Below are 27558 nucleotides of genomic sequence, written 5' to 3'. Positions count from 1 at the left end.
TTTGGTTTGGATTGGTTGGTTTTTGTTTGTTTGATTGTTTGTCAGCTTGATGCAAAATAAAGTCAACAGAGAAAAGGGAATCTTAGTTGAGAAAACCGCCTTCATTAGATTTGCCTGTAGGCAAGTCTGTGGGGTGTATTGTCTTGATAAGATGGATAAGGGAAGGTCCAGCCCACTGCAGGTGGTCTCCTGCTGGGCAGATGGTCCTGTGATGCAGAAGATAACAATCTGAACAAGTTAGGAGGAGCAAGACAGTAAGTACCCTTCCACTCTAGCTTCTGCTGCAGTTCCTGCTTTCAGGTTCCTGCCTGGAGCTCCTGCTCTTGCTTCCCTCAGTGATGGAGTATAGTATGTGTTTTGTAAGACGAAATAAATGTTTTCTTCCTCAAGTTGCTTTTGGTCATTGTTGTGTTTTATAAAAACATAAGGCTATGAGGAATATGTTTGGTGGGTGTATAGTCAGGTATAAGGGAAGGAGGTGTCTACGCTGAGGCATCCCTTGTCCCTGAGGGACCAGCCACGTGATGGTATCGTGTAGAATAGAGTTTATTCAGGTCATGGGGAGGGAAGTTGGGAGGGTAGGAGAGAGAGAGAGAGAGAGAGAGAGAGAGAGAGAGAGAGAGAGAGGTGGGGGAAGGGAGAGAGAGGGGGAGAGGGGGTTGAGGGGAAGAGAGAGAAACAGAGACACTGAGAGAGACAGAGAAAGACAGAGATAGAGAGACACAGAGAGAGACAGAGAGAGATAGAGATAGAGAAAGACAGAGAGACAGAGACAGAGAGAGAGAAAGAGAAGAGATATATAGGCTGGTCATGAGCACATGGAGAGTGGTGGACGGGAATGAGACAGGGGTGGGGGTGGGAGTGGAGGGTCGAAAGGACAGAGCAGGAGCAAGAAGTCAAGAGCAAGAGAGAGCAAAAGGGACAAGCAGCCCCTTTTATAGTAAGTTAGGCATACCTGGTGGCAGTTGCCAGATAACTGTGGGTTGGAGCTTAGACAAAATGCTAACAGTCATGATGTCAGTAATAGCAATAGAAATACAAACACTATTTGATTTAAGGAACTTGAGCATTCACAGAGATTGGTACACATGAAATTTCTGGAACTAAACCCCACTAGATATGGGGAAGCCACGTCTAAGTTAGTTATAGTTGATCTGTTAATATTTGTAGGCCAGGATATATATATATGTACACATATATATATATGTGTGTGTATATATATATATACATATATATGTATATTAGTATAATTAATGAAAACAAAAGGTTTTAGAGACAGTAGATATAAATTTTCAGTGTAATTAGGCTGAAGACAATAGTTGGCCACAGACATTTTTTCCTTAATTTATTTATTTGGCCACTTTATCACAGTCCTTCCCTCCTCTCCTCCCAGTTTCACCCTCCCATCTTCTTCCCCATCCCCTTCTTCCCTTCCTCTTAGAGAAGGGGAACAACCCCTGACCCCATACTAACCCACCATGCCATATCAAGTCACATTAGAGCTGCATCCTCGCCCACTGAGGCTAGGCAAGACAGGTCAGCTAGGGGATAGTATTCACAGGCAGGCAACAGAGTCTGAGTCAGAGACAGGCCACTCCAAGTGTTATGAAGCCCACATGAAGACCACACTGCTGCACATCTGCTATAGTGGCCTAGGTCCAGTCCATGCACGCTCTTTGGTTTGTGGTTTAGACTCTATAAGTTCCCATGGGCCCAGGTTCGTTGGCTCTCTAAATCTTCTTGTAGTGTCCTTGACCCCTCTGTCTCCTCCAGTCCTTCCCACAGGATTCCCAGAGCTCTGCCTATTGTTTGACTGTGGTCTCTGCATCTGTTTCCACCAGCTGCTGGATGAATCTGCTCAAGTGACAGCCTAGTGTAGGCTCCTGAAACCATATAGTGGAAAAAAGGAAGCATCTTCAGCAATCAGTGCTGGTCTAACTGGATGTCTGCATGTCGAAGAATGCAAATAAATCTGGATTTATCACCCAGCAAAAATCTCAAGTCCAAGTGGATCAAAGACTGCAACATAAAACTGGATATGCTAAATCTAATAGAAGAGAAAGTGGGAGGAATAGCCTTCAACTCATTGGTACAGAAGACAGCTTCCTGAACAGAACACCAACAGCTCATGCACTAAGATCAACAGTTAGTACATGGAACCTCATAAAACTGAGAGGCTCCTGTAGGGCAAAGGACATCATCAATAGGACAAAACAGCAGCCTACAGAATGGGTAAAGATCTGCATCAACCCTACATCTGCCAGGAATTTTACTTATAATTGGAGTGCTAATATCCACCATACAGCATTGCTGGTGGGGTGTGGATAAAGCATGCACATTTCTGCACATAACGTCTGAATATGGTAGGATCTGGACAATGAAATGGTTCCTTAACAATGGACAATGATGCTCTCCGTAATGTTTAAATAACTCATGAACATATCCCAAGCCACAACTTCCTTTCCTTTTAGCTTGTGACTTCTGTCAGAATATCTGAGGTCTTATACTAGTGAATTCACCAGACATAGTTGTCCATACAGGAATCCCCTCCCAACACTTTCACCAACACCCTCTCACCTGGGAATTCTCTGTGTTATTTTATTCGTTGTCCTAACAACTAAAGATATTAGACTGGTTACTTTAGGTAATTCTACCCACATTGGATCTTTGCCAAGACCCAGATGGTCTCAGGGGTGCCAGGATAAAATCACAGAGTTATCCATAGCAGACCCACAACCAAATCCCAGAATTGCATCTCCACAGGGCAGGGAGCAGCATGCTTCCCATGGGACAATATAAGCCTTTTCAATCATTCATTATTTCATGTATTCCATTTGACATGCTAATAAAGAGGAACTATGGGGAGAAAGAATGACTTCACTGATAAGAAACACAGTTGAATCTGTCCTTTTCCCCATCTCCTGGTTGCAGTGTAGGCTCAATCACTTAATTTCAGAACAATTTATTTACAGGGTTCTTCAGTTTCCTAGTAAAGCAGCAATCAAGATTGATTAACATATCCTTAATCTCATATCCAGATTTCCTGCTGTGTTAGCCACGGGCTTTTTATATGCTTGCCCTGAGACTTAAGAGTCATTTATTCAGAAACAGGAAAGGCTGCTCTGATGGGTGGCATTTAAGAAGGGAAATACACACTGTCCTCTAGGCGAAATGTGGCTCAAGGATAAATTTTTAGTGGCTTAACCAAAACATGGAAAAAGATCCAGTTGCATTCCTGTTGAACTGAACATTCATCTCCTCTCAAAGCACGTGCTGTTTGTATTTTGTAGGAAAGGAGGAGGTTCAATTCTTTCCTGTGAGTCTGTGATGCGTGGCAATGAAAGGTACTGTGGCTACCTAGTGCCAGCACACTCCTTTGACATAGGTGACAACATTCTGCTTCTTGGACAGGTAGGAAAAATGACTGCCTTTCCTCGGATCAGTTGCTGTTATGCCACAGAAATGGGCTTTAAGTTCTAACTTCTTTAAGAGGATTTTCTGAATGCTATTCATAGGTATTTATTACCTATTTTTATTTTTTGGTTTTCATTTATTGTGTTTATGTGCATGTGTGCGTGTATGTACGTGTGTGTGTGTGTGTGTGTGTGTGTGTGTGTATGTGGGCATGTGAACACATCTATGTGTGTGAATGTGGAAGCCAGTAGTTGATATTGGCTGTCTTCCTCAGTCACTTCCTACCTGATTTTTGAATAAGGTTCCCCCCTCCCCAAATCTTGACATCGGATTTGGCTAAACAAGTTGGCTAGTGAGCTGGTATCATCCTTGTTTTCTCTGCCCACCCCCTGCTCTGGGATTCAAGATGTGTGCTGCAGAACCTGGCATTATATCCATATAAATTTATCCTCCAGATGTGAATATAAGCCTTCATGTTTGGATAGCAAACTTTTTATTTATTTATTTATTTTGCCTGAACCACATTCCCATGTTAAAAACTTATATTTATTTTGTTCAGGTTCTGGTTTGACTGTTAGCTTTCTTGAGCTTCTTTAATGCTATACCAATCTATACATTAATGAGTATGACATCACTGACAGAAAATCTTCAGCTAACCAACTTGAAGGACAGATTAGGTTAGGGGTTCAAGGTAATATTCCAGAATTTGAAGAGTTCTACATGCAGAATTAAGATGTTGAAAAGTTTCATTCTCAGTACAAAGTCAAAATAAGAGATCATTCTCACTGTAATTTTGGCTTGTTTCAGGACAGCAGAGTTGGAAATTGCAATACTACATAGGTAAATGGTTGCCATTCTTAAGATTAAACTGTCAAAAGGCATTTTGGGAAAGTGACATCATTATATGGATTAAGCACCCCTAATTTGAAAATCAAAGAGGCAGAGTTCTCCAACATCTGAATATTTCTGGGCTCCATTAGGACATAAACATGGGAAAATTCAGCATGAGGGTTCATGAGACATATCCTAGTTAGTCATAAACACTCAAAAAAAAAAAAAAAGAAAAGAAAAGAAAAAAAAAACACGTTCCTAGACCTCCTCCCCTCAGAATGCCTTGCTTCATATGTGCAAACATTCTCAAATTGGAAAAAAAAAATCAACATCCCAAATGTCATGGCTACAAGTGTGTTGGAGTAGGAATTCTTAGCCCATAGTGTTGAGTGAGACATTTCGTGTCTTTTTGTTGTTCAGCAGGGACAGATGGAGTCAGATTTCTCTGAAGTCCTGTGTGATTACAGGCACTGCTTCATGGCGGTGATTATGTTGATTTGGTCCCAGGGGAAGATGACCATCACAGAAAGAAGCAGTCAGGTGCAGAACGAATGAGAGTTAGAACAGTGTCTTAGTCAGGGTTTCTATTCCTGCACAAACATCATGACCAAGAAGCAAGTTGGGGAGGAAAGGGTTTATTTGGCTTACACTTCCATGCTGCTGCTCATCACCAAGGAAGTCAGGACTGGAACTCAAGCAGGTCAGAAAGCAGGAGCTGATGCAGAGGTCATGGAGGGATGTTCTTTACTGGCTTGCTTCCCCTGGCTTGCTCAGCCTGCTCTCTTATAGAACCAAGATTACCAGCCCAGAGATGGTCCCACCCACAAGGGGCCTTTCCCCCTTGATCACTAATTGAGAAAATGCTTTACAGTTGGATCTCTTGGAGGCATTTCCTCAACTGAAGCTCCTTTTTCTGTGATAACTCCAGCTGTGTCAAGTTGACACAAAACTAGCCAGTACAATTGACCCCTTGTCAACTTGACACACAAACACATCACTAGTAAGCCTCAACCCTTAATTTTTTATTCATCCCCAAGATCTAAACAACTTTAAAAGTCCCACAGTCTTTACATATTAAAAGTCAATCCCTTTAAAATGTCCAATATCTTTTAAAATCCAAAGTCTTTTTACAATTAAAAGTTTCTTAACTGTGGGCTCCACTAAAATAGTTTCTTCTTTCAAGAGGGAAAATATCAGGGCACAGTCACAATCAAAAGCAAAAATCAATCTCTAACCATCCAATGTCTGGGATCCAACTCACGATCTTCTGGGCTCCTCCAAGGGCTTGGGTCACTTCTCCAGCCATGCCCTTTGTAGCACACAAGTTGTCCTCTAGGCTCCAGGTGCCTGTACTCTACTGCTGCTGCTCTTGGTGGTCATCTCATGGTACTGGCATCTCCAAAACACTGCATGACCCCTTCAGTCCTGGGCTGTCAATTGCAACTGAGGCTGCACCCTCACCAATGGCCTTCCATGGCCTCTCACAGTGCAGAGCCTCAGCTGCTCTGCGTGACCCCTTCATGCCTTCAAAACCAGTACCACCTGGGTGACTCTTACACATTACCAAGTCCCGCTGCATCAGGAGTACAACCTTGGCTATCTCTGGAACACAGCCTCTTTGTGCTTTCAGAAAACACTTCCCAGAAGATGTCACTTCAATGATAATGGTCTCTTCTTAATCACTGCTAATTTCTTAGCTCCAGCTAACCAGCATCAATAGTCCCAGTAATGCAAAGTATTTACTTTAGTAGTTCTGGTATCTTGTTAATCACAGCTGATTCTTCAGCCCCAGCTAACCAGAACTACAGAATCTTCACAATCAAAACAGCAATAGCCCTGGAAAGAGTCTTCAATTTTCCCTCTGAAATTTCACAAGCCAGACTGCCATCTTCTGCACTGTTCTCAGCATTATTTTCCAAGCTCCTACACAACATCTGACAGAGCTCTTAACAATGAATGGATCTTCAAGCCCAAAGTTCCAAAGTCCTTCCACAGTCCTCCCCAAAACATGGTCAGGTTGTCACAGGAATACCCCACTATGCTGGTACCAATTTGTCTTAGTCAGGGTTTCTATTCCTGCACAAACATCATGACCAAGAAGCAAGTTGGGGAGGAAAGGGTTTATTCGGCTTACACTTCCATGTGCTGCTCATCACCAAGGAAGTCAGGACTGGAACTCAAGCAGGTCAGAAAGCAGGAGCTGATGCAGAGGCCATGGAGGGATGTTCTTTACTGGCTTGCTTCCCCTGGCTTGCTCAGCCTGCTCTCTTATAGAACCAAGATTACCAGCCCAGAGATGGTCCCACCCACAAGGGGCCTTTCTCCCTTGATCACTAATTGAGAAAATGCTTTACAGTTGGATCTCTTGGAGGCATTTCCTCAACTGAAGCTCCTTTTTCTGTGATAACTCCAGCTGTGTCAAGTTGACACAAAACTAGCCAGTACAAACAGGGAGACCAAGTGAGGCTTCTCTCATCTAAAGCAGCTGCTCTGTGTCCTTAAGAAAAGTTAGACGATAAAGGATACGCCACTGCACTACCGTTAGCGTCACATGCATACTTGTGGTAAAAGTTGCCGTGTAGCAAAGACAAAATAGCTACCGTTCAATATTATTTTCCTGCCATTCTCTCCCTTTCATATATAACTCTAATTTATGATTCCATTCAGATGCACTCAGATGTTTGGGTTAGGGGCTCTCTATTCATTATCACTGGCAAAACATGGTTGTCTCCAGCAGCTGTGAGCAAGTACACTCTGCAGTGTGCTCCTGAATTAGACTTGGTCTGCTTTGCTAAAATCTCCTAGATACTGCAGATGGTACCAGAATACACCAGATCACTGACATTTATGAGCAATGAGTCACTCATTTATTTAGAGAAAGTGAAGCTTCTTGAGTCTGCCTGAAAGAATCCACAGACCACAGAAACGTGTTTGATCCAAGAAATGAAGTTAATACCCCAGGGGTGACCCTTAGTCAATGAGGAATGGGAACTGTTGAGTAAATACTCCACCTTCCTTGCCTGTACAGTGTTGAAGAGTGTTCTGTAAAGTTTCCCAGATGATCTCAGAAGAGTCAAGTCCTGATTTCCATAGTAGTGTACAATTGTTAAGAATACAGATTTAATAGACTGTTATAGAAATAACTACTAAAAGGGTATGGGTGCTGGGGGGTTGACTAACATAAAAGACCACTGAAAGCTGCTATTGTAAAAGTGTCCTAAACTATATACATGCTTGCCTGTAAAAGGAGAACAAATGAAGTTACCCTATAAGAAGGGACAATGGTTTCCAAATACCGCAAGCTACCAAATAAGAAGCCCAGAGCCAGGTATGGGCTACTGCTCTTTGACTTGTTGACTAGGGGAGACCCATAATCCTTCATGCCAAAAATTATAGGTTATTGCCATTATAGTCTTTTTTTACCCATCACAACATAATGCTAAGACCCTTTTTGTGAAGGTGCCATACACTGGGGTCACAGGACATGGAAAAAATCAAGTTGGTGCCAAGTTGAAAATGTCATCCCTGTTGTGTGGTTTTCACACTGCTGGAATGCGTTGTGCACACTGCAGTGGGAGAAAACATACAGTCTTATCCAGCTGTGAACCTGTGAGTACACAATGACTGGCTGGCCAAGTTATGCCCACTGGTGCAAACAATGGTGGCATGCATGTTCTGAGAATAATTTTTTGATTGGATTCAAAACCTCTGCACAGGACAGAATGTTTGACCAGGGCTAGGTCATAGGCCCTAGGGGAGAACTATAGACACAGTGATAAACTGCCCCCTACATTTTAAACTCTTTATCCCTAGATTTGTCTTTCAACCCTTCTCAGAGAGGTTTGTCTTCTTACAGTATGCTCTGGGTAGTTTTCTGTTAAATTCACACAAACTATACTCATCTGAGAGCAGAGGAACTTGATTGAGAAAATGCCTTCATAAGATGGTGCTGTTGGCCAGTCTGTGGAGCTTTTTCTGAATTAGTGATCGATAGGGAAGGATGTCGTCCACTGTGGGTTGGGTGGGGCCACCCCTGGGCTGATGATTCTGGGTTCTATAAAAAAGTAGGCTGAGCAAGCTATTTGGAGCAAACCAGTAAGAAGCACCCTTCAGCTCCTGCCTCCAGGTTCCTGGCCTGTTTTTGTTCCTGCCCTGCCCTGCCCTGCCCTCCCTCAGTGATGGACTGTTACCTGGAAATGTAAGCTTAAATTCCACCCTTTCCTGCCCAAGTTGCTTCTGGTCATGGTGTTTCCTCGCAGCAGTAATAACCCTAAGCAAGACACTGAAGCAGGTCACTATGCAGAGAATAAGAGATTGTGCAGTTCTCAGCTCTGAATGGGCTATCTCTATCATATCCTCTTGACACCCCTTTCCCCACTCAGGGATCATTGAGGAGGGTATAGAAGGATTATGAGAGCAAGAGGTAGTGAATGTCTGTCGTGGTACATCATTGACTGGATATGACAGGCCTGCTGCACACATGAGCTCACTAACAGAGACTGCATTTATGAGACGACTGCGCACAATCAATCCAGCCAAAAATCCCAGTGTGAATGGAAAGGGCTCCTGGAGTCTCACACCTAGGTGAGAAGTTATTGAATGGCTGCTGGAGGAAGGGAGGTCAGTTTTCTCTAGGTATGCGGTCCCTGAGAAAATGCTTACGCTGCAGTAGATGGTCCTTTACCTATGCACATGTAGGTAGCATTAAGTGGACCCAGGAGGTTTGAGAGAAAAGAAGCAGCATGATGTTGGGAGGGGACGGCCTGTGAGGCAGGGAGCAGGGGAGAAGGAATACAGGGTGGATTGATTAAGGTCGTGTGTATATAAATTCTGAGACAGACAGAATGCAGATGTTAGCTGTGCACTTCCTTGCATCTTGGCTTTCCTTCTTTTACTGTAGCCCTTCCTTTGCTTAGCTCTTCCCTGTTATGCCTGGGGTCATTTCCCAAGAAACCACATATGTATTTGAAAGTTTGTCTCAGCATCTATTGAACCAATTTAAGTAAACACTGGATTTTGTTTTTACCCAGTACCTAAAAGAAATCGTTTTCTAAATTAAAAGGCTTATGGTTAAAGTGCTTGTGGTGGTCAGTTTTAATGGTCAGAAGGACACAATCTGGAATTACCTGGGAAGGGAGTCTCAGCAAGGGACTGTCTAGATCATGTTGGCATATAAATGTCAGTGGAAGGGGATTATCTTTTTTTTTTTTATTTTTTTTTATTTTTTTTTCCATTTTTTATTAGGTATTTAACTCATTTACATTTCCAATGCTATACCAAAAGTCCCCCATATCCACCCACCCCCACTCCCCTGCCCACCCACTCCCCCTTTTTGGCCCTGGTATTCCCCTGTACTGGGGCATATAAAGTTTGCAAGTCCAATGGGCCTCTCTTTCCAGTGATGGCCGACTAGGCCATCTTTTGATATATATGCAGCTAGAGTCAAGAGCTCCGGGGTACTGGTTAGCTCATAATGTTGTTCCACCTATAGGGTTGCAGATCCCTTTAGCTCCTTGGCTACTTTCTCTAGCTCCTCCATTGGGAGCCCTATGATCCATCCATTAGCTGACTGTGAGCATCCACTTCTGTGTTTGCTGGGACCCGGCATAGTCTCACAAGAGACAGCTACATCTGCGTCCTTTCAATAAAATCTTGCTAGTGTATGCAATGGTGTCAGTGTTTGGATGCTGATTATGGGGTGGATCCCTGGCTATGGCAGTCTCTACATGGTCCATCCTTTCATCTCAGCTCCAAACTCCGTCTCTGTAACTCCTTCCATGGGTGTTTTGTTCCCAAATCTAAGGAGGGGCATAGTGTCCACACTTCAGTCTTCATTCTCCTTGAGTTTCATGTGTTTAGCAAATTATATCTTATATCTTGGGTATCCTAGGTTTGGGGCTAATATCCACTTATCAGTGAATACATATTGTGTGAGTTTCTTTGTGAATGTGTTACCTCACTCAGGATGATGCCCTCCAGGTCCATCCATTTGGCTAGGAATTTCATAAATTCATTCTTTTTAATAGCTGAGTAGTACTCCATTGTGTAGATGTACCACATTTTCTGTATCCATTCCTCTGTTGAGGGGCATCTAGGTTCTTTCCAGCTTCTGGCTATTATAAATAAGGCTGCTATGAACATAGTGGAGCATGTGTGGAAGGGGATTATCTTGATTGCATTAATTAAGGTGGGAGGACCTACCCACTATGTGTGGCTCCCTTCCTTAGCCAAGGGATTCCGGATTGCATGAATGGAGGAAGAGTGCTGAATCCTACCATGCATGTGTTAATTAATTGCTTGCTGCCTGCGACTGTGAACATAGTGTGACTACCTGCTTCATGTTCCTGCTATCGTGACTTTGCTGCAACAATGGATTTGTGAGTCCAAGAAGCCCTTTCTCCCTTAAGTTGTTTTATCACATAGTATTTAATCTCAGCAATAGGAAACAGAGTGATGACAGAGATCTGATGCTATCTATTTCACCTCTGGTCAGACTTTGATTTGGGGAGAGTAACAGTTGGTTACGACCTTATGACCTTATGGCGAGCGTCCATGATTTGTGGAACTCTGTTTCCAGGCATAACATGGCTGTTGCAATCTTGAAACCAGAACAACTGTGATTATCTGCATGGGACTCTCATACTCTCTTGTACCTATTAATATCTTCTTTTGGAAGGAAAGGAAGATTTATCAGATATGTACCTGTACCTCCTCTCCCTTAGTTACATGTACCTTGCCTCAGTTGCACAAGGTCTTAGGAAGTGCTAAAGTCATAGGAGTGGTGGGAATTTAGGTGGTTGGTGACTCAGTGGTGTATTCCTTCCAAGATTATGTTTTTTATTATTTATTTATTTATTTATTTATTTATTTATTTATTGCTGCTGCTGCCCAAGCCACACTTGCTTCTATAGGGAACCCCAGTAAACTCATTGGTTCACCAAGCTGGACTTAGATGAATATTTTCTGTAATTTGTATTCTCTATTTGGAGTGAAAAGTACTAAATTCTCAAGGAAAAGCGATCCAACACTAGGAGGGTCTCTCATCCAGGACCAAACTCAGGTGAGCATAGCTATAGTGAATGCTGAATGCTGCCATTGGACCTTGTATTCTATGTGTGCATGGCAGTTGATGTGTGGGTTTGTGTGATGTGAAATTTCTTGTCCTGAGTGTTGGGGGAATGCAGTGCCATGATAGTAAGAAACTTACATCTGGCAGCTGTCAGAAAAACCATGTCCCCTGATATGTATATTACAATCAACAAATATGGACACTACATGAATATTTACATTGAAATTAACATCAGGTCTTTGAAGTGGAGAGAGAAAAAAATTTCTTGTTCATGTGTTCACCACCAAAAGAAACCATTTAATATTAATTAGAATAGATGAAATGACATAATTTAGGAAGTTGGAATAGCTAGTGACTCATAAATTTTTATTAGATATTTTCTTTATTTACATTTCAAATGTTATCCCCTTTCCTGGTTTCCCTTTCCAAAACCCCCTATCCCTTCCCCCCTTACCCTGCTCACCAACCCACCCATTCCCACTTCCTGGCCCTGGAAGTCCCCTATATTGGGACATATAACCATCACAGGATCAAGGGCCTCTCCTCCCACTGATGACTGACTACGTATGCAGCTAGAGTCATGAGTCCCACCGTGTGTTTTCTTTGGTTGGTGGTTTAGTCCCAGGGAGCTCTGGGGGTACTGATTAGTTCATATGGTTGTTCCTCCTATGGGGCTGCCAACCCCTTCAGCTCCTTAGGTCCTTTCTCTAGCTCCTTCATTGGGGACCCTGTGCTCTGTCCAATGGATGGCTATGAGCATACACTTATGTATTTGTCAGGCACTGGCAGAGCCTCTCAGTACACAGTGTTATATCAGGCTCCTGTCAGCAAGCTCTCATTGGTATCCCCTATAGTATCTGGTTTTGGTGGTTGTTTATGGGATGGATCCCTAGGTGGGGCAGTCTCTAGATGTTCCTTCCTTCAGTCTCTGCTTCACACTTTGTCTCTGAAACTCCTTCCATGGATATTTTGTTCCCCCTTCTAAGAAGGATTGACTTATCCACCCTTTGGTCTTCCTTCTGAGCTTCTGGGCTAATATCCACTTATCAGTGAGTGCATATCATGTGTGTTCTTTTGTGATTGGGTTACCTCACTCAGGATGATGCCCTCCAGGTCCATCCATTTGCCTAGGAATTTCATAAATTCATTTTTTAAAATAGCTGAGTAGTACTCCATTGTGTAAATGTACCGCATTTTCTGTATCCATTCCTCTGTTGAGGGGCATCTGGGTTCTTTCCAGCTTCTGGTTATTATAAATAAGGCTGCTATGAACATAGTGGAGCATGTGTCCTTATTACATGTTGGAGCATATTCTGGGTATATGCCCAGGAGTAGTATTGCTGGATGCTCTGTAGTACTATGTCCAATTTTCTGAGGAACTCTTACAGCCCTCTACAGTGGAAAAGGACATTTAGTTATGTTCTGAGCTATGAATATTCATTGGAAATTGTTACCAGTGTAGCTAAAGGCCGTGTCTCCAGGTACACTGTTACAAAGATGCTTGATGGTGAGGAATCCTGCTTTATTCTCTGTTATTCCTGCTATCAAGGCTTACTCCTTACAAAATGGAGTGACATAAAACTCTCAATAACTTCAATTTCCAGGAAGAGTCTCAACGTAAAATCCCTTTGTCTCAACTAAGAGATTTATTTTATTTTATTGGATTAAGATGCATTTTTGCTCTTCCTGATAAGAACATAGCTTATAAACGTTATGCAGTTTTATGTAAAGTGAACCTTACAGCAGTGGCATCAGAGTTTTTTTTTTTTTAATCCACATAAACATGTGGATTCATAGTCTTACATGATGTTGATCACAAGAGATAAGGATACCAAAAGCAGCGTAAAAACAACTGGAACAAAGGATCTGATTAGAAATGACAGTTGTTTGGAAGTTTAATTTTGTAGGACAAAGGCTAGCTTTTGAGTGTTTATTTTAGGGTTGAGGAGTTTACATTATAGAGGTATTCACATCTCCATTCCTTTCATTTGGCCATGACACACTTCCTGGATATTTCAAGCCTCTCTGTTTTGCAAGATGACTTTGCATTCTGAAGAGGTTTCCTGCTTGATTTAATTCCATCAACTGATTACCATGGAAACTCCTGGTGTCGTTTCCTCTTCCTGGAAGGAGACATTGACTCTGTTTCAAATAGAAATTTTGGCACAGAAAATAGAATACGTTTCATAAAGTAAACTGTGTATCCACAGGAATGCCTTTCAGAGTGACCTTCTGGGAGGAGAAGAGTCACACACATATCACCACTGAACTACAAAGATAGTGCTATGGTCAGTTAGCAGCATAGTCCACATCAAAACAAAGCCACACCCAAAAGGTTTAATTTCATTAAGGAAGGACTTGACAACAATCCTTTGTTTTATATTAGCTAAATTAACTATAAACAAAACAACCAATTATATAACATCCCTAACATTTTGCAAGAGTCAATCAATTTAAATTTCTCCATAATACAAAGATCCAATCTACATTTTGCCATAGATTTTATGTTTAAAGGGCATTTTCAAGCTTTTATGCATGTGTTGGACATACTGAGCCATTCTATTGGAACCTGCTCTCTGAGACAAGGATCACACTCAGACTTTCTCTGCTCACCTTCAGCTATTTTGACATAGAATGTAGACAGGAATAGTCAGTTATAGTCATGAGAAAGAGTGGCATTTGTGTTTATTATGCTTACTGAAGCCGTGTGTGTGTGTGTGTGTGTGTGTGTGTGTATGCATGTATTATCATTAAATGTCTAAACAAAGATGACAAGCAGATCCTTATATTTATGCATATTGTATATAGACATGTGGCAATCAGAAGTATTGATAGAAAAAATCAGCAAGCATTGAGAGAAAAACCTATAGATTTAGACAACAGCTTCAATAATATTAATTTATATTTTTACAGGACCTTTCTTTCTGAAAGACTTAGATTTTCGGTTAATGTTTGAAAACCATTGAATTATAGTTAAATATTTACACCTAAGCATATAGTTGAGGTCTATTTTCCTAAGACATAAAAAGGGAGTGGAATAAAATTGTGGCTTCTTGCAAGCTTACTGGCAGAAGATGAATAGGTTCCTTTAGATAACTTGAAATTTCACTATGGGGAACTGTTAGTTATGATTCTTTCATTAAGCAGAGACAATTGGAAAACATTATTGTCTTTTCTCATAGTCAAATGTCTATAAGACCTTAAAAAGCTTTATTAAAAATTCATACACATAGCACTTCCTAAAAGGAGTGTGCTTTCAGCAGATCTAGGAATAGCAATAAAATAATTTCATATATCCTGAATATTGAAGTTAAGATATTTCAAAGTGCTGACAATAATTGTAGGGGATCTGTTTTGATCATTGAAAGGAGAGGGGCATGTGATAACTGCAAGTTCACTGTAGCTGTAGCTGTAGCTGCTTTCTCAAAGCTTGCACAAGCTGTTGGAATATCTCCTGATGACAAAGCACTAAAGAGCTCTGGTCTCTACCACGTGCTGCTTATGGTCAGTGTGCCTGACTCCAGGTGCTGGGTGTAACTAAAGCTTCACAGCAGACGCCTTTCAAGTTCAAACACATGCACTGTGCAAATTGCATTCAGACCTATTTCTGGAATCTTTTTTTGTTTGTTTGTTTGTTTGTTTGTTTGTTTTTACCCCAACTCCCACCATCCTGTAAATGAGAGTTTGAATGCATCGTATTGAATGATGCATGGAAGAGTTCTCTGCCTGCAGCTTTTGGTCATAAGACATTTGGAAAAATGATTATGATCTAAACATTGACTAATATGTTTAGCTGAAGAATCTTAACTTTATGACCCCCTTAACCTAAATTATGATTTTCATATTATTTTTGGACCCTTCAATATACTAATACATTTCTCTCTTACCCTCTGTTCCTCGCCCCCATTCCGGTTTCTTTTAACTCTCCTCTACTCCTTTTCTCATCCCTTGACTCTTCAGTTACCCTGTGAGTTTTGAGGAGGTGGGGAGATTTTCCATGACACATTTTTGTCATTTAAACATAAGCCACTGAAGCACAGATTATTGTCTCTCTCTCCCTATAATATACAAACATGACCATGGCTTAATAACCAGACTCATACCAATGCAGTGAGCCTTGTATTAGTCATAGAGGATTTAGCCAAAATGAGTATACTGTGACATGGCAGTTCTGATTCTGGTTGATGTGAGGGCAGAATAGAGCGTAGTTGTCTCAATAGGTCAAAACCCTTCCATCCATGCTGTATTAATAAGATAGTGAGAAATAAAAAAAAATCCATCAGCTGGAGTTAAAAATCTGTATTCATATAATTTCTACTTTAACACATCAGAGATTAGTGTGTTGTGAAAGACCATCTTTTCTATCCTCTCCCTGGTCTTCTCTGTCCTCTATCATGGCTTCCAATCCTTTACTCTTTTCCTTTCTTTGTTTTTCAAACTTTTCCAGCCATGCATCAAATACCTTAATTGTTAACTTAAATATTGGTAGTGCCACTGTTTTTTCACACTTATGTTGAGAATTTTAGAACACATTGAAGCTGAAATTAGCAATGATGCTTCAAGTTTTTTTTTTTTTAAGAAAACTAAAAATCATTTTGTATTTGCTATACAACATGATTTATTTCTGGATGTAACTAGGAGCCCATGGAGTCAATAGCTACTATGCGATGTAAATTTGCAAGCATTTGGGCACCTGAGCATCCATTCCCAGCCACCTTTGCCATACACATCTGTGTAAGAATTAATTACAGTAGAACGGAAGGGCAGATTAGACCTTACTTACTGTTCCTTTGCTGGTGGTGGGATAATAGATGGGACAAGAATGGAAACAAGATCCTTTGGCCTCCTGTGGTAGAAAAACCCATGAGTCAGAGGCTCTGAGTTTTCTCTTACTAATCCCCTTCCCTTTCTCAGCACTGTGAAACTTTTACTTCATCATGTGACAGCCAACAGCCTAGTCTGTCACAGCAAAATTTTTCTCTGCATCTCAATTCTGACCAATATGGCGATGTATACTGCCCATGGTAACTGGGAGGAATTTAAAGCTGCTCAGGTTAAAACAATCCCAATATTTTTATATTCTCTACCTGACACACTGCTTTAGATGTTCCCCCACACAAATCTATATCTGATAGAGAGCAGAGTGTTGGATCCCCTAGAACTGCACTTAGATATGCTGTCAGTTACCCATGTGGGTGTTAGGAATCCAGCCTGTGTCCTCTAGAAGAACAAGTGCGTTTGACAGCTAAGCCAAATCTCCAGCCATTAGGAACCTCTTCTTAGCTGCGAGCTCTCCTCACAGCACCTGTAAACATTAGCACAAGTCATACATGAACCAAATTTAAACTATTAGTGTTAGATTATTTCAATGTCTTATAAGTTTTCTACATAGTTTTATCTGCCTTATAAGCTAATAGACCTTGAAATTAGTTGGTGGGTGATCTAGAAAAAATAACTTGCATGGATGCAAAATCATCCTTTGCTAAATCATTTCCTCTCTTACAACACAACACAAATATTTCTTAATTTAACTGAATTTACATGAATATTAGTCAGGGTTCTCTCTCTCTCCCTTTCTGTCTCTCTCCACACACACATGTATTTTATTTTATGGATATGAGTACTTGCTTTTATATATACATTGCATCATGCATATTTATAGATACACATATTTACACACACACACACACACACACACACACACACACACACACACACACACAGGGATTTATAACCATGGTTTACAGGCTATGGTCCAGCTGCTCAAACAATGGCTGTTTACCAATGGACGATCTAATAACCCAGTAGTTGTTCCATTCTCAAGGCTGGATGCACAACTGGTCTTCAGTATGAGCCAGAGTCTTGAAAAAGTAGGCTCTATTGCCAGTGAAGGAATAGACTTGCCAGTGATAGCAAGAGCAAGCAAGCAAAGACAGCAAGCTTACTTCTTCCATGTCTCATATATAGGTTGCCGCTAGAAAGGCATGGCCCAAATTAATGGTGGATTTTCTCACCTCAAAAGATCTACACTAAGGGTGGGTCTTCCCATTTCAGATGATCTAAACAAGAAAAATCCCTCAGAAGTATACTTAGCCATTTGGGTTTTAGTTAATTCCAGATGTGCTTAAGTTGACAACCAACAATAGTCGTTACAGCATGACTTTTATTTAACTTTTCTAAAAGAGATGTAACACTGGAACTATGTTATGGAATCTAAGTATAATTATGGATAATAAGCAAGGGGAGAATACAATGAGCTTTCTAATTGTCTATGTTGTAGGAGAGTGAGGCAGGATACCTTTGGACATCCAAAGGGAAGACTTCAATAAATATTGAAGACAATGACTATTCATTCACTGGAATAGTTGATTAAGGACAATGTAATAACATTAAGCTTCAAAGCTGTCAAAGGCATCCAGCCAGCCCTTTAATATGGCTGTGTGGAGGAGGTTAGCGAACAGACAGGTGCAAGTGTTCCTTAGATCTATGCAGTCTGTGGCTTTACTGGGACCAGTGAGTTCTGTCACTACTCTGAAAAACCAAGAGGTTGACTTTTTCTTTATCATTGACGACACTCTGGTAATGGCACCCAACAACACACCCTTTGGATATTGTGACCTCAGTTGGATTTAGTCAAATAAAACACCTTTCCACCCGAGCTCCCGACTATGTGTTTCGGGTACTCATGATCTTGTTTTATGTACAACCCAGTCTTACTTCCCAACACAATGTGCCGTGGCCATGACTGGCAAACATGCTGTGGTTCTAGCCCTAGAAATTTTGCTCAGCTGTGAATGGTAAGTCTTCCCCTACCCTCTCAGGTATACATTCCTTTTGATTTGATTCAGATTGATTGATGGCACATGATTAATACTAGGGAAAAAAGGGAACAGATATTACGATGTAGTGGTCAGTGGGAAAGCTTTGAAATCAAACAACTTTTCACACAGCACCGGGGACGGAATCAAGGTTTGCACTTACTAGGCAGATATTGCAGCACTGAGCTAGACGCTAGCTCCCAAGTTTATATCTGATTTCAATCACTTTCCATTTATCTTGGCTAGGTTAACATATCAGTCTAGTTTTTCCCCAACTAAATGAATATGGTAAATTGGTATAAATATGTTTGTAGATACTTTAAAGTTTGACTGCACTTTATCATTTGTGTTAATAAGGTCACCACTGCTGTGATGAAGCACCATGACCGAAGCACCGTGACCAAAGCAAATCGGTAGAGGAAAGGATTTATTTGGTTTATGCTTCCGGATCATTATTGAAGGAAGTCAGGATAGGAACTCAAACAGGGCTGGAACCTGGGGACAGGAGCTGCTGCAGGAGGATGTTCCTTACTGATTTGCTTCATAAGCAAGGGTTAGCTTGCTCACCCGGCTTTTTTTTTTTTAAATAGAACCCAGGCCCACCAGACCAAGGGTCTGTTCACCCACAATGGGCTAAGACCTCCCTCATCAATCACTAATTTAAAAAATGCCCTTGGGAACACTTCTTTGTTCTGGTGGCAGTGAAAATTTGTACAACCACTTTAGAAGTCAATTGGGTGGTTTCTCACAAAACTGGGAATATTTCTACCTCAAGACTCTCCTGCGTATATACCCAAAAGATGGCATACTGTACCATAGGGGCACTTGCTCAACCATGTTCATAGCAGCTTTATTCATAATGGCTGGAGACGGGAAACAACCTAGATGACCCTCAACTGAAGAATGGACAAAGAAAATATGGTACACCTATACAATAGAATAATATTCAGCTATTAAAAACAAAAACATCATGAAATTTGCAGGCAAGTGGATGGAATATGAGAATATCATCATGAATGAGGTAACCTAAAGCCAGAAAGACATATGGTATGTACTCACTTATAAGTGAACATTAGATATAAAGTGCAGAACAACTATGCTACAATCCACAGATCCAAAGAAACTGGGTAATAAGGATGTCCCAAAGGAGGATGCTTGAATCTCACCCAGAAGGTGAAATTAAATAGTCACCGGAGGTGGATGGAGAGAGGGAACTAGGTAGGAAGTGGGGTGAGGAGGAGAATGGGGATGGTGATCAGGTGTGGGGAAGAGGGCAGGAAAGGGCTGGGAGTGAGAATGGAAACTGTCCATGGGCATCTTTGGGACTATCTGGAGGCCTGGGACAAAGGAGGATACAGGGAGTCTATGGAGGTGATGCTAGCTGAGATTCCTACCAGATGGTCATGTAGAGACTGAAGTGGCCACTTCCTATAAACAGGCAGGACTTTTAGAGGAAGGAGAGGGACAACCCACAAAACCAATAACCCAAATTCACCCTTCCTCCAAGATGCACAGGAATAAAGATAGAGCAGAGACTGCAGGAAAAACCAACCAATGACTGCTCAAACTTGAGACTCATCCTATGTGAGTGAGCTAACCTCTGATGATACTCTGCTACGTGTGCACCTAGCATAACTGTCTTCTGAGTGGCTTCATCCAGCAGCAGATGGAGGCAGATGCAGAGACCTGCAGACAAGCATTAGGTGGAACTCTGGGAATGTTGTGGAAAAGTGGGGGATAAAAGTGAGCAAACGTGAGTAGTCAAGGACACCACAAGAAGACTGCAGAGTCAACTCTCCTAGGATCATGGAGCCTCATAGAGCCTGGCTCACCAACCAGGCAGCATGCAGGAACTGGATCTAGACCTCCTACACATTTGTAGCAAATGGAAAGCTTGGTATTCAACTGGGTCCCCAAACAAGTGGAGGGGAGGTTGAATTGTTCTGTGTTCCTGGCCATTGAATCGCCTTCGACCTACCTGGACTGCCTGGCTGGACCTCAGTAGGAGAGCTTGTGTGTATCTTGCTGGGATTACATGTCCCAGGGCGGGCCTCCTGTTCTCTGTGGAGAAGGGAAGGGGCAGTAGAGGGGAGGGGATTTGTAAAGGTGGGCTTAGGAAGAGAGTAGGGAGGAAGCTGTGATTTGAAGTGAATAAAAAACTAAACTATTGGGGGGCAAAAAAGACAGAAAATACCTTACATGCTTTCCTACAGCCTGATCTTTTGGAGATATTTTCTCAATTGAGGTTTCCTCCTCTTGGATTACTCTAGTTTGTGTCAAGTTGACATAAAACTAGCTAAGACAGAATTTATTACTTTCAATTCTCCACGTAGAGTTTAAAAACACAATAATTGTGAGAATTTTACTATAGTGTAACTCTTAACATTTGCTAAAATTATGATCACATTATGGCAAGAAAGCACTAGAATATCTTTTCAAGTTAAATAGAAGATCATAATTTAATACTCTCTGGGGCAGAGAATGAAAAATGAGTAGTTTATGGGGAAATTAAGCTTTGTGCGTTCTTAATTACTGAGATACCTCTCAGTTTATTGTATCTTATAAAGCACATAGAAACATATTAGCATATTTCAAAATCCTTACACTGCTTATAAATACTACCTTGGAATATTTCCAGTATTTTGGGGGGAATAATAATTTTTATTAGATATTTTCTTCATTTACATTTCAAATGCTATCCTCAAAGCCCCCTATACACTACCCCAGCTGTGCTTCCTGACCCACCCACTCCCGCTTCCTGGCTCTGGCATTCCCCTGTACTGGGGCATGTGATCTTTGTAAGACCAAGGGCCTCTCCTCCCATTAATGGCCAACTAGGCCATCCTCTGCTACATATGCAACTAGAGGCACAGCTCTGGGGGGTACTGGTTAGTTCATATTGTTGTTTCTCCTATAGAGTTGCAGACCCCTTTAGCTCCTTGGGTACTTTCTCTAGCTACTTCATTAGGGGCCCTGTGTTCCATCCAATAGATGGCAGTGAGCATCCACCTCTGTACTTTCCAGGCACTGGCATAGCCTCATCAGGGAAAGCTATGTCAGGGTCCTGTCAGCAAAATCTTTCTGGCATATGTAATAGTGTCTGGGTTTGGTGGTTGTATATGGGATGGATTCCCAGGTGGGGCAATCTCTGGATGGTTCTTTCTTCCATCTCAGCTCTGAACTTTGTCTCTGTAAATCCTTCCATGGGTATTTTGTTCCCCATTCTAAGGAGGGATGAAGTATCCACACTTTAGTCTTCCTTCTTGAGTTTCATGTGATTTGCAAATTGTATCTTGGATATTGTAAGTTTCTGGGCTAATATCTGCTCAGTGAGTGCACATCATGTGTGTTCTTTTGTGATTGGGTTACCTCACTCAGGATGATACCCTCCAGATGTATCCATTTGCCTAAGAATTTCATGAATTCGTTGTTTTTAATTTGCTGAGTAGTACTCCATTGTGTAAACGCATCACATTTTCTGTATCCATTCCTCTGTTGAGGGACATCTGGGTTATTTCCAGCTTCTGGCTATTATCAATAAGGCTGCTATGAACATAGTGGAGCATGTGTCCTTATTACTGGTTGGAACATCTTCTGGGTATATGCCCAGGAGAGGAATTGCTGAATCTTCTGATAGTACTATGTCCAATTTTCTGAGGAACCGCCAGACTGATTTCCAGAGGGGTTGTACAAGTTTGCAATTTCACCAACAATGGAAAGTGTCCCTCTTTCTCCACATCCTCACCAGCATCTGCTGTTACCTGAATTTTTGATCTTAGACATTCTGACTGGTGTGAGGTAGAATCTCAGAGTTGTTTTGATTTGCATTTCCCTGATAATTAAGGATGTTGAACATTTTTTTCAGGTGCTTCTCAGCCCTTCCGTATTCCTCAGTTGAGAATTATTTGTTTAGCTCTGTACCCCATTTTTAATAGGGTTATTTGATTTTCTGGTGTCCATCTTCTTGAGTTCTTTGTATATATTAGATATTAGTCCTCTATCTGATTTAGGATAGGTAAAGATCCTTTCCCCTGTTGGTAGCCTTTTTATCTTATTGACAGTGTCTTTTGCCTTACAGAAGCTTTGCAGTTTTATGAGGTCCCATTTGGGGGTAATTTTGAACATTGCTGTCCCACAGCATTCTGACTTAGGTGAATTCAGAGGAGAGAGTACCATTGAAATATAAAGAATTTAAATTTCTTTCTATTCTTATATAGAGTAAACAGTTAAATTGACTTCCTTTTTAGTTTTAGCATTCTCAAATTATAGACATATTTCTAGTAAATATATATTATAGAACTTAGAAATTCTATAATATTTAGTATGGTTTCAAAATTAATATAAAATGTAAGAAAAAATAATGGTTCCTAATTAAGTCTCTGATCTCAACCATAGACTCTTCTTGGCCTCCATGCTGCAGTGGCTAAGTCTCTGCAGCCTTATTTTCACCCTTGTAATGCGCCAAGTTTGCTCTTTGCTGATGAAGTTATGGCTGGATCCTCTTCATTCACATCTTCTCTTTGGTATCACTCTCTCACAGAAGGCTTACTGCAGCACAGGTGATAATCACTATCTCACTTGCCTCCCATCAACCTGTAGAAGATGGCTTCCCTTCCTCCGTGAAGCTGATTACAATCAAGTGACATGTTTTGGTCCATAGCATGTGCCACCATCTACCTGACCCTGCAAGCTGGAAGTCTGCTACATCATTAGTCATGTGGTCTTACCTAACACATTATGTTTGGTAATACTAAACTGTGAAGCACTTCCCATCCTGAATCACTGAGGATACATGTAACAGTCCTGCACTGAACCAGGATGCCCAAATTCCATGAGGGAATAACTAAAGCATTCAGATTTTGTGTTTACTTGTTTGCATATACAGTCTAACCTGCTGAATAGCACACAGCTTCCTTGTCCTTTCAGACAAACCCAACAGTTTTCTTATTTTATTTTCTTCTTACACAAAACCAGGTTCTTTTTAACTAAGATCTGCCCTCTTCAATAAAGTGGTATGAGAACTTTGTCTATCATCTTCATTGTGGTGTCTCTGAGCCTATAACTTTAGCTGGTCCATTAAAAGACCCTGAGATACATGCTGAACAAGTGAAATGAATAGATACAGTATGCAAGTGTGAGGAATCTCCATGAGGAGAACTTGATTGTGCCAAGATTCCAGGATATCCTTTGGCATGTCTAAAAAAAGAAGACATGTTTAGTTAGATTCTGATGGTTCAAAATGGTATGCCCTGCCCATTTGCAAGATTCTTGCATTTTTTTCTTCCCCCTTGTTTCATAAACAATGCTCTGTGTGGAAGGAAAATAATTATAGCTCTATCTTTTATATTCAATGACCATATAGACTATAAAAATGTTCTCTTTAGGAAAAGCAGCTTAGCAGTGCTTCAAGGCATTCTAGAGGATACAAAATGCCAGTGTATTATGGATAGATCTATGAAGCACACACTTCCATTTTGTGACTATCCTTTTGTTATAATGCTGGTAAGGTAATATGTATCAGCTATGAAGATGTTTAAGGTTGATGATTTCTCAAAAGATTTCAAACAAATAAAGAGATACATTTGTTATTTGGGAGGTGGTCAGCAGTGCTTTCCCAGTAGAGTCACTCCCTAGGCCCTCATTTGAGAAGCTCAGTCCTTGAGCCAGATGATAACTTTCATTATTTAGTTCTGAGTACTAACTTAGGGTAAATACTAGCAGCTGTGTCCCTGGGTGCCTTCTCTTGACCAGAAATAGAATAGCACAGATGGTGGCATACATGTTCACAGGGCTCATTTGGCTTTGATGTCATTTGATGCCTTTTTGATTTCTGGGTAAAATGGAATGGGGGAGCTATTCTGACATCATTTTGCAGTGGTCATTTGCTTTTTTGACAACCTGAGACACTTCAGCATGAATTTGAGGGACTTGATGGCTCCTTTCTCTGGCGTTAGCATCACAGGGCATTGTAGTTCAGTATAGCTCATATGTTACAGAAAGAAAAATACCTTGTCTGCTTTGTTTTTTATCTTTTTAGGAAATTCTGTAAATCCTCATCTTAAACAACCTCTTGCAGCTTTTCTTAATCAAATCTCCTGGCTTCCCCAGGCCCCTTTACCTCTGTTGTACTTTTACATGACTTTTCTAAAATGTTGGATATCCAGAGTTTCCACGGCTGTTGGGCTGCTAAACAGAAATGGAGAAGAAAGAGAGCTTAGAGCATGGCTTGTTTTTCTGTCTTTAATGGACTTTGGCATCTGAAATACTTCAACTACTTTACAGATCACCATGTATTCACCAGATCTATACAAATTTGCAGCAATATTTTGACCTCTGTTTTTATTTGGCCAGAAGGAATCCAAAGACAGTCTGGCAGTGTGTCTGGTTACCAAAGACTCATCCTCAAAGCACATTTTGATAGAAAATAAATTTTAAAAAAACTGTAAATAATGTTTCCCCTTGACTGTAAAATTAGGCATGCTCCATATAGAAAAATTTAGAAACTACAGAGAGCACAAGGGAGAAAATATAAACATGTGTATAACCTCCAGAGATATGATTAATGTCTTAGTGTATTTATCTTTATTTCACATGCATTGGCTGGTTTTCAAAAGTAGGATTTTGGAATTGCTGTGATAAAATGCTATTAAATATCCCCGAAGTTTGAAGATTTAGGTATCAGATGATTTTTATTACTTCATTTTGCAATGAGAAATACAGACACCTCAATACCAACCTTTCACCCTTCATCAGTCTCTTTCAGAAGGATAGATTCTCTTTTATTCACTTATTTTATTCACTATTTTTATTCACTTATTTTTTATTTTATTCACTATTATTTTTATGAATTCTTAGAGAGTTGTATGCATACATACAGTATTAACCCCAGCTCCTCTCCTTAACTCTTACCAGATCCATCTCTATTCCCCTACTCATGGAGAATATCCCAACTTCATGTTCTCCTTTGTTTATATTTTTATAACCCACAGAGTTCATGCTGTGTTGCCCACGTACATCTACGAGAAGCCATCCACTAGAGCATGGTCAACCTACCTGGACCTCATCCTTAAAGGAAACTGACTCTTCTTCCCCAAGAAGCCCTCAACAGTCCAGAGATCACCAGGCAGGAGTGGTGGCCTCATGAGCGTCCTCCCCATGTTTAGATGTTGACTATCTTGGTCTTGTGCATGTTTTGTTCGGGCAGCTGCAGTTGCTGTGAGATCATGTGTCAGAAGTTCTGTCATGTCCAGATGATGCTGCTTCACAGCAGCTCTCTGTCTCTTAGAATGTTTCTTCTCCCTTTCTGTGGTGCTCCCTGAGTCTTGGGGGAGGGTATGTGGTATAGATGTCCCATTTGTGGCTGAATGCTCTGCTGCCAGCCAAGTCACCCTAGTGCTCTACATATCTTTACTCTGCAATGGCGGGACCTGAAATCATCACTTGGATGGACTACAAAGCCCTGCTGGAAAACTTGCAGCAGATAGTGAGCTCCCAGATCTCAGCTTTGGATCTTTCAGCAAGTCTCAGACACAGCGTTGCTCACTGCAGGCACTGTCAGTCCGAACTCAGCAGCAACCCACATCCTGCCTGTCTTCACCACCATACCTGGCCATGCTTTGCTTGCTTTTCTGTATTTGTTTCAAATTCTGTGACTGATAAAAAGAATTCCATCATACTTTCCCAGACCCTATTAATCAGCCAATTAAATCATGGGATTCATCCGTATTGCTCTACTTAAACAGGGAAATCAAAGGGCTTAAAAAAAACCAATGTTTGATTAAACGTAGGGTTCAGCCTTTAAGAGGAAAGTCTGCTGACTCTATAGTGCACAATAAATCTGCTTCCTGGCTTATTTAGTTTGGGTGCTAGTAGGTGCTAGTACTGGAATGCAGATGAACAAACAGAGTCTTAGGAAAGCTACTAATTTGTACACAGTTGCATTTGTCATAAATGGGAGAGTAGAGAATCAAAGCCAAATCAACATGGCTCTCTGATAAAGATAGTGGGGCTAGGAGCTCTCAGTAGGCAAAGAGCTTGCTTAGTTGGCATGAGTACCCAAGCTCTATCCATAGAACACATAGAGAATAAAAGCAGGCATGTTGGCAGAGACAGATGGATCCTTGTAGCTTACTAAACAACCAGACTATCTGCTTGGTAAGCTCTAGGCCAGTCAGAGACTGTCTCAAGAAAGAAACAAAATAGATGGCTTCCGAGGAATGACACTTGAGGGTTATACTCTGGTTTTTAAACACATGTGCATTACCGGTATACACATGTATACCCACACATGCATGTGCACACACACACACACACACACACACACAGAGAGAGAGAGAGAGAGAGAGAGAGAGAGAGTAATAATGGCATGATGTAACTTCTCTGAAGTCTTGTGTTTATATGATGCACCCTCCTCACCCTAAATCCAGGCTTCAGAAAACTTATTTTAGAAGTGAGTATGAACCTGATGATTTTATCCTTACCCCAGGACACTAACTACATCTCCACTTTGAAAGTCAGTAAGTTATCCACACCATCCACTGCCTAGATTAGGCTGAAATTCTAGCTAGAGGGTATATATCAGAGGGCCAAGTATCTGTAAATGGCATCATGCTGATGAGTACCTGAAGGCTCTCAGAAGCCCTTCTTCTGAGCCCTGTGCTTCTATTCTTGTTCTCAACAGAAATAAAGCTTGAAGAGCTCATGCCAAAATGCTGATGTCAGAACATCAGCAACTCAGTCACCAAATTATCCTTACTACTTCTAAGCACAGTAGTGAGCTCGGCTCTAAGACAAATAAATGGTCATGTGATGCATTGGTGCAGATGAACAAATATATGCATGAAAAGATAGATCAAGGAGGGAAAAGCATTCTTAGTGCTAGGTGAATAATGGAGGGAAAAATAGGAGACTAAAGAGTTGCCTGTAAGACATGCAGGGATAAAGATGGAGCAGAGACTGGGGAACAGCCAATCAGTGATTTCCCCAATTTGAGACACATCCTATGTGAGAGCCAATCCCTGACACTATGAATGGTACTCTGCTATGTTTGCTGGCAGGACCCTAGCATAACTGTCTCCTGAGAGTCTTCATTTAGCAGACACCCACAGCCAATCATCGGGCAGTGCCTGAGGAGTCCTGTAGAAGAAGTGAGAAAGCTGGGGGGGGGGTCAAGGACACCCCAAGAAGACCTGCAGAGTCAACTAACCTGGGACTGTGGAGGCTCACATAGACTGAACCACCCAACCAAAGAACATACAAGGGCTGGACCTAGGACCCCTACACACTTGTAGCAAATGTACAGTTTGGTCTTCATGTGGTTCCTCTAACAAGTGAAGTAGGGGGCTGTCTTGGTCTCTGTTCCCTTCCATTGGATCCTCTTCCCCGTACCTGGACTTCCTGGTTGGGCCTCAATGGGAGAGGATGTGC

General features: G+C 41.3%; 1 long non-coding RNA gene across 1 annotated transcript; it reads left to right on the top strand.

The window, feature by feature from the left end:
* The first annotated feature begins 3329 nt into the window (after positions 1 to 3329).
* Gm40388 lies at positions 3330 to 25807 on the top strand. The gene is made up of 2 exons (XR_872677.1): positions 3330 to 3411; positions 25122 to 25807. It is a non-coding gene; the product is annotated as a predicted gene, 40388 (long non-coding RNA).
* The last annotated feature ends 1751 nt before the right edge of the window (positions 25808 to 27558 follow it).

This window comes from Mus musculus, chromosome 12 (assembly GCF_000001635.26).
Source record: "Mus musculus strain C57BL/6J chromosome 12, GRCm38.p6 C57BL/6J".
Classification (NCBI taxonomy): Eukaryota; Metazoa; Chordata; class Mammalia; order Rodentia; family Muridae; genus Mus; species Mus musculus.
Note: the sequence above shows the minus strand (reverse complement) of the source record. Positions and strands in the feature narration are given on the sequence as shown.